The sequence below is a fragment of the Trichosurus vulpecula genome, chromosome 8 (genome assembly GCF_011100635.1).
Source record: "Trichosurus vulpecula isolate mTriVul1 chromosome 8, mTriVul1.pri, whole genome shotgun sequence".
Taxonomy (NCBI): domain Eukaryota; kingdom Metazoa; phylum Chordata; class Mammalia; order Diprotodontia; family Phalangeridae; genus Trichosurus; species Trichosurus vulpecula.
The window spans coordinates 88,036,119-88,044,599 of NC_050580.1; positions in this window are offsets into that span (position 1 = coordinate 88,036,119).

Genomic DNA, 8,481 nt, shown 5'->3' on the forward strand with positions numbered 1-8,481 from the left:
GCTTCTGTCTACCACCTCTCCCAATCTGCTGTCTTTTCTGTCAGTCCCCCCACCTTTATTTAATATACTCCCCTCCTACTTCTGTCTCTGCTAAGATTGATTTCTATATTCAATTAATGGTATATATTATTCCCTCTTTGAGCCAATACTGATGAGAGTAAGGTTCAAGTGATGCCAATTGCCCTCCACCCTTTCCCCCTTCTACTGTAACAAGTCTTTTGATACTCTTTATGTGAAATAATTTATCCCATTCAATGTGTCCCTTTCTTCTGCACCCAGTGTACTTCTCTTTCTCATTCCTTAATTGTTTTTATGTCATTCCTTCAAATTCACCTTACGCCTTTACCCTCTATGTATATTCCTTCCAGATATACTATTAGTGTTATCATTTTTAAGAATTACAATTCCCATGTAGAGATGTAAACAGTTTAGCTCTCTTGAATCCCTTATGTTTTTTCCCCTTTTCCCTGTTTATACTTCTCTTGGGTCTTGATCTTGGAGATCAAATTTTTGTTTAATTTTCTGGTCTTCTCCTTATGAAAGCTTGAAATCTTTCTATTTCACTTGAATGGCCATTTTCCCCTTGATGTATTATGCTTAATTTCACTGTGCAAGTGATTCTCGGTTGTAGTTCTAGCTTTGCCTTTCAGAATATCATGTTCCATGACCTTCAGTCTCTTAATGTTGCAGCTGCTAAGTCCTGTGCAATCCTGATTGTGGTTCCCTGATAATTGAATTGTTTCTTTCTGGCCACTTGCGGTATTTTCCCTTAACCTGAATTTTGGCTATCATGTTCCTTGGAGTTTTTATTTTGGGATCTCTTTCCTGAGGTGATTGGTGGATTCTTTCAATGCCTATTTTGCCCTCTGGTTACAGAATATCAGGGCAGTTTTCCTTGATAATTTCTTGAACGATGCTTTCCAGGTCCTCCTTTTTATTATAACTTTCATGTAGTCCAATGATTCTGACATTGTCTCTATGGGATCTATTTTACAGGTCAGTTGTTTCTCTCATGAGGCATTTTATATTTTCTTCTATTTTTTCATTCTTTTGAATTTGTTTGATTGATTCTTCATGTCCCATAGAGTCATTAGCTTCCACTTGCCCAATTCTAACTTTTAAGGAGTTGTTTTCCTCAATTAGCTTCTGTACTTTCTTTTCTAGTTGGCCAATTGTACTTTTAAGGAGTTGTTTTCTTCAGTGGATTTTTGTATCTCCTTTTCCATTTGGCCAATTCTACTTTTTAAGCAGCTGTTTCCTTTTTCCAAGTTGTTGACTTTTTTCCATAATTCTCTTGTATCATTCTCATTTCTTTTCCCATTTTTCATCTATCTCAGATGATTTTAAAGCTCCTTTTTGAGCTCTTTTATTACTTCTTTCTGGGCTTGAAACCACTTCCCATTTTTCTTTGGGGTTTTGCCCATAGGTATTTTGACATTGTTATCTTCTAAGGTTGTGTCTTGATCTTGCCTGTCACCACAATAATTTTCTATGGTCAGATAATTTTTTGTTGTTTTTTGCTCATCTTTTTTGGTCTTTTTCCTTTCCTTTAAATTTGCACTCTGCTCCTGGGATGGTAGGGACACTGTCTCAGGCTTCTTGTGCCAGGGGATACAAGCCCTGGCTGTTTACCTGGTGCTGTACTGATGTTGCCCTGAGGCCCACAGGGGACCAGAATGTATAGTGCTGTGCTGAGGCAGTGGGGTGGGGGTAGGGGTGAAACTGGAGGCTGTAAAGGTCTGGCAGCTCACCTGGTGTTGAGCCAGGGTCCTAGTGCTGGTGTCTAGCATGCGCTGAGGCCAGTGGGGTGTTTCTGAATTTCCCTGGGGAAACGCTGAAGCACTTGGCAGTCTGGCTGCTGTAATCTACCTGTTTACCCAGAGCTATACTGAAGCACATGGAGGTCTAGCTACTGAGGGTTGCCTGTTTGCCTGGGGCAATGCTGAAGCACATGGAAGTTCTTAGAGCTGGAGCGGGCCAGTTCTCCTAGCTATACTGAGGCACACGGGGTATCCTTGTTTTGGCATTTGTCCACTCCACCTCACTGGGGCTTAGGGCCTACCACTGATTTCCTGAGGTGGGGCTTGCTGTAATGCTTCCTGTCCTGGACTGTGCTCCCATTTTACCTGAGTGAGACAGACCTTTCCTGCCAACCTTCCAAGTTTTTTGTGCTCAAAGATTGTTTTACCCCATCTTTTTGCTGATTCTGCTGTTCCAGGATTTGTTTTGAGGCACTATTTTATGGTTGTTTGGAGATGACTGTGGGAGAATTATGATGATTTACTGCTCACTCCACCATCTTAACTCCTGGAAGTCCTCTCTATATCCTTTTAACAGAAAATGCTGTCTGTCCTATTTAGTCCTTGCAAAGTGGATTTTTGAACCCATTTGAGATTTTACATTTATCACTATTAATTTGTGTTTCACTCAAGTCAACCAAAATTCTAGCCCAATGAGCCCACATTTGAATTTTAGAATACCATCTCTCCTAATTTTATGTCATCTGAAAATTTGACAAGCATTCTTGATGATCAATAAAAATTTCAAGCAGGACAGAGTTAAGCATAGAACTGTAGAGTACTTACCTGGAGACTTCCAAGATGGAATATAACAACAATGCTGGCACTGCGTTTTAAGGTTTACAAAGCACTTTACAAATATTATCTCATATGATCCTCACACAACCCTGGGTGGTGCTATTACTATCCCAATTTTACAGAGGAGGAAACCAAGGCAGTGGTTAAGTGACCTGTCCAGGATCACACAGCTAGGAAGTATCTGAGTTTATATTTGAACTTAGATCACCCTGATTCCAAGTTCAATATTCTATCCACTATACCATCTATCTGCCATTAATGATCGCCTACTAATTGAATCCAGTCATTCATTAAGTCCTAAAATTAGTTTATTATACTATCATCTTCTTAAACTTTTTCCAGTCATGACCCCTTCAGCACTTTTTAAACTGTGGGATGCAACTCTCACAGTTTAAGAAGCACTAATCTAGCCCACATCTCACACCTCATCCATCAGAATAACATGAGAAACTCTGTCAGTTGCTTTGCTAATAAGACAGGCAAACTAGATACTCAGTATTCCCCAGAGGTACACAAAGAAGCGGTGAGAAGTTCTCCTAAATCTCTAAGGAAATAAAAGATAGCAAATGAACTTAGGAATATTATCATCACGTTTATTACGATCACCATCACCAGCACAACCTCCGCCATTACCAAGGCAATGATTATAGTAACAGTCATAATTCTCATTATCACACTTATATAGTAACATAAGATTTACAACCTACTTTTCCCACAATAGTCCTATGACATAGGCAACATAAGTATCGTAATTCCCATTTAAGAGATAATGAAATAGAGCCTAGAGACATGATGTAACTAATGCATGGTCAGACTGCTCAAGTAGGTGTCAGATGTTCAAATCCCGACCTTCTGACTCCACCTTCTAGATATGCTGTGGCTACACGTAATAAAGATAGCTTGTCTTTATTACCTCTACTACAACCATCATCAGTGGGACCACTATGATCTTGACCACCTCTACCTAACAATAATGTTAGTCCTTTAAATACACAGGGTGTCCCTAAAGTCTGGACACATAGGACAGTTGACAACAATGTGGAGTTAATGCATCAAGTTCATGTGAGTCTTGCAGAGAGCATCAACCTTTGCATCACAAATGAAATCATCTTGAAGATGTTATTTGTTAATATTCCAATTAAGTAAAATGTTGTTGAAAATTCCATTCATTTCATTTCTTGAAAATAGGCACTTTTGCCTACGTGTCCAGACTTTAGGAACACCCTGTATTATGGATGTTTCATTTCATCAGGGCAAGCACTCTCTCCACTGATAATGATTATGATGCCTCTTTAACTCAGTAGATGGTCTTCAAAATTTTGTGGTTGAAAAATTCTTCACCCTGTAACTCATTTGGTAATTGATCAATCAATCAAGAAGTATTTATTAAGTACTCACAATGTGCCAAGCATTGTGCTAAGTCCTGGGGGTATAAAGAAAAGGGTGTCCTCAATGATCTTACATTCTAATATAAGCTATTTGTATTGTGTACATATGGAGCTATCTACACAAGTTACATATCAAGTAGAAATAACGTAGTTTTTAGAGGGAATGGCACTGGTAAGCCATGGGGTTCAGGAAAGGTCTCTTGTTGAAGGTGTCACTTAAATTTAGTCTTGAAGGAGTCTGGGGATTCTGAGGCAGAGATGAGGAGAGCGAGCATTCCTGACAGGGGGCACAGCTGGCGCAAAGACATGGAGATGGGAGATAGGATGTTCTGTGCAAGGAACTGCAAATAAGCTAATAAAGCTAGACTGTTGAATGCATAGAGGTATAATGTTTAAGAAGACTGAAAAGATAGCTTTCTCCCACATTAGCTAGTCTGGTCACCAGACAAATGGCATATAAATCATCACCATACACATGGACCCCTCTGGCAGTCTGGTGAAAGCTATGGACCCTTTCTTGGAATAATATTTGTAAATAATTGAAGGAAATACTCAGTTGGAGTTTAGTAGAAAAAAAGATGTATTTTTTTCTTATCTAAGTTCATAAAGCTCCTGAAATCTCTCCATTGGATCTGTGGCCTCCAGGTTAAGAACTCATAAGCTCAGGCGAAGCACACCACACCTCAAGTGTTTCTCAATACATGACTCCCCATACTTATTACTTGGTTATTCCTATTATAAGATATATTGTTTAAAAATGTCTCTTCCTAATACATCAAAAAGAAAGGGGAAGGAAGGTACTAGGTGTTTCATGCAGCACTTTTACCAAGGAGGCAGAGTTGTAATCGCAATTACATGCATCTAATGACGCAGCTCTTCAAAAAGTTATATCCTTAGAATTGTTGTTGTTGTGGTTGTTCAGTCATTTTCAGTCACGTCTGATTCTCCCTGACCCCTTTTGGGGTTTTCTTGGTAGAGAAACTAGAGTGGTTTGCCATTTCCTTCTCCATGTCATTTTACAGATGAAACTGTAGGCAAATAGGGTTAACTGACTTACCCAGGGTCACACAGCTAGAGTCTGAAATCAGATTTTAACTCAGGAAGATGAGTCTTCCTGACTTCAGGACAAGCATTTCATCCACTGTGCCACCTCAATGCTCCATATCCCTTGAATATTATAAAATTCACTCTCTCCTAAAAGGTTGCCCCATTGTTATCTTGTATGTATTTAGTCAAGGCAAAGGCAGATAGCGTGGTAAAAGGGCAATGGATTTGAAGTCAGAAGATGAGAGTTCAAATTCCAGTTGTCCTACTGAGCCATCTTCAGTAAATCACTTCACCTTGGGGCCTCAGTTACCTCATCTGTAAAATGAGGGGGTGCACTAAATGATTTCCTTTTTTAATAATTCATTTATTTGTTTTTAATTTTCAACATTCACTTCCATAAGATTTTGAGTTTTAAATTTTCTCCCACTCCCTTTTCTTCCCCCCACCCAAGACAGCATGCAATCTGATATAGGTTCTACTTCTGCATTCATCTTAAACAACTTTTCACATTAGCCATGATGTACAGAAGAATTAGAACTATATGGAAGAACCACAAGAAAGAAGAAACAAAACAAAACAACAAAAGAAAAGAAGAGCAAATAGTACGCTTCCATCTGCATTCAGACTCCAGAGTTCTTTCTCTGGATGTGGATAGCGTTTTCCATTTTGAGTCTTTTGGAGTTGTCTTAGATCCTTGCATTGCTGAGAAGAACTAAATCTGTCAACGTCAGTCATCCCACAATGTGGCTGTTACTATGCACAATGTTCTCCTGGTTCTGCTCATTTCACTCAGCATCCGTTTATAGAAGTCTTTCCAGGTTTTTCTGAAGTCCTCTTGCTCGTCTAAATGATTTATTTCTAAGGTTCTTTCTTTCTCTAAATCCTAATGATTTTATGAAATCACAACAACTATAACTATGAACCGGGACTTGGCCACGGACTTCTAATCCCATCAAGGGAGCGAGTATGATTAAATCCTATCTAGTTCTGACATACAAAGGAGGAGGAGGATGACGATGATGAGGCAACAACATTGACAACAATGATAAATACATATGAAATGGGTATTAATTAAAACAAAATATATTGATAATTTAATAGAGATTTCTCTGATGTTTGGGGAAGTTAAATGACTGACCCACTGTCACACAGCTGGTAGGTGGAGGTGGGATTCAAACCCAGATCTTCCTGACTCCAAATGTAGCACTCTATTCAGTACGGACTAATTAATAAGCAACAGTCAGAGAGAACCAACGACTAACTATCCTAAAACTTAAGGCCACAGGTATACCAAAATGTGGCAACTCTTTAAAGCTTCCTCATGATGACACAACCACAGTGTTGATATTAAGGGACAATTTATTCCATCGTATCTTCTAGGCAGTCATTTTGCTGGAGGAAAAAGAATGGGCTGGATCAGCAGCATCTGTTGGCTCCGATGAAATCAGTTTGCTGAGCTCTACAAGCTTCCTGAAAGGGGGCATATGTGGACACAAGCTTAATTAGCAAATATCAGGAGCAGAAATCACATGGGCTTTCAGAAAATAGACTTTCATTATTTGTACATCACTGTCACATTAATTTAATTAATATCTCCATCATGTCTATGCCCCCCCACACTCCTTATCAGCTCAAATCTAAAACAATAGAATTCTGGTGCATGCATTTGTGTATGCGTTATAATCAAGGAAGAAGATACTACAAGTTGCTACCTTGTTAGAATCTAATTGGATGGATCTTCAGTATTTTCTATGTTCGAAATGATGATCGTTCAAAAGTAACTGAAGAGAGAGAAGGGACAACAAAACCCTAGAATTTTCTAGCCTTTGGTTGGATAACTAATTTTCAGGATATAAATGACTTCCTTGCACAAACTTTAATATTTCAAAAGACCATTGGAGGCTTCACATCATGCTTATGAGTCAGTAGAAAAAAAACCACTGGATTTGGAATCAAAGGACCTGGGTTCAGATCCTATCCTTGTCACTTACTTCCCATGTGTCCTCAAGCAAATTTCACCTCCCTGGTTCTCCATTTCTTCATCTGTAAAATGAACTGGTAAGATTCGATGACCTCTAAGGACCTTTGAACTCTAAGGCAATGATTCTATGAGCCATGACTTCATCATTACAATTTCTCCCTCCACTAATACAGATTACAACTCCTTTACATAACTTTGTAGATGATTCTAGCCAAAAAACATCATCAGCTGGTAGCCAGCCTTCTGGTGAGGTGCCTCTCCAAACTTAGATGGTGGCCTCTCTATTAAACGATAATGACAACAGCCAAGCAAAGAAGTGCTGGCTCTCAATCTGACAAATGTCTGGTGCTTTAGAGTTTGAAAATGACTTTAAATTTGTGATTCAGTTTGGGCTTCACAAGAACCTTGAGAGAAAAGTCAAAGGCATCAATATTCCCATTTTGCCAATTAGGAAATAGGAAGGAAATAAGCATTTATAGAGTGCCTACCATGTGCCAAGTACTGTGCTATGTGCATTACAAATATTATCTCATTTGACCCACACAACAACTCTGGGATGTAGGGGCTATTATTGTCTGCATTTTACAGCTGAGGAAACTGAGGCAGAGAAAAGTTAAATGACTAGTCCAGTGCCACACAATTTCTTGAGAGCTTAGTGTGTGCCACATCTATCTTGTACCTGACCTAGTACTTGACACATAGTAAGTCCTCACTAAATAGCTGTTTTATCAGCCAGATTGCCCCTTTAATGGAAATCCTTAACTTGAGTTATACTCAAAGTATAGCTAGATCCCTATCATTGTGAATAATGAATCCCTGTGAAGTGGTCACATTACTAGAGTTTGTACTGAATATTTGAATTAGGCTAGAACCAGTTAGCATGCTATTCAGTCATGCCTGACTCTTCATGACCCCATTTGGGATTTTCTTGGTGAATATAATAAAGGGTTTGCCAGTTCATTTTATAGATGAGGAAACTGAGGCAAGCAGGGTAAAGTGATTTGCCCAGGATCACACAACTAGTAAGTGTCTGAGGCTGAATTTGAACTCATGTCTTCCTGATTCCAGGCCCTGTGCTCTATCCTCTGTGCCACCTTGCTGTTTCACTAGTTAACATATTTTACATAATTTTAACTTTAAATAGTATGAATTCAAATACACATGATTACTTCATGGGATTCATTATTTGTAGTGATCAGAACCTAGTTGTATTTACCTATTTGACAGAGCCTATCAGATGTTGTGCCACCCTGGCAAGGCCTTTGAGAATGTAGGAGACATTATTATGGCACAAGGAGGCACTTGGACTAGGAATACAGTTTAGAGAAGTAAGAACTAGATTTGGAACATAAGGTCCTGGGCTGAATCCTGACCCTGCCACCAAATACCTTTGAGACTTTGAGCAAGTCACTTAACCTCTTGTTTTCTCATCTTGTAAAAATGAAGAAATTGTACTAAACCTTCAAGC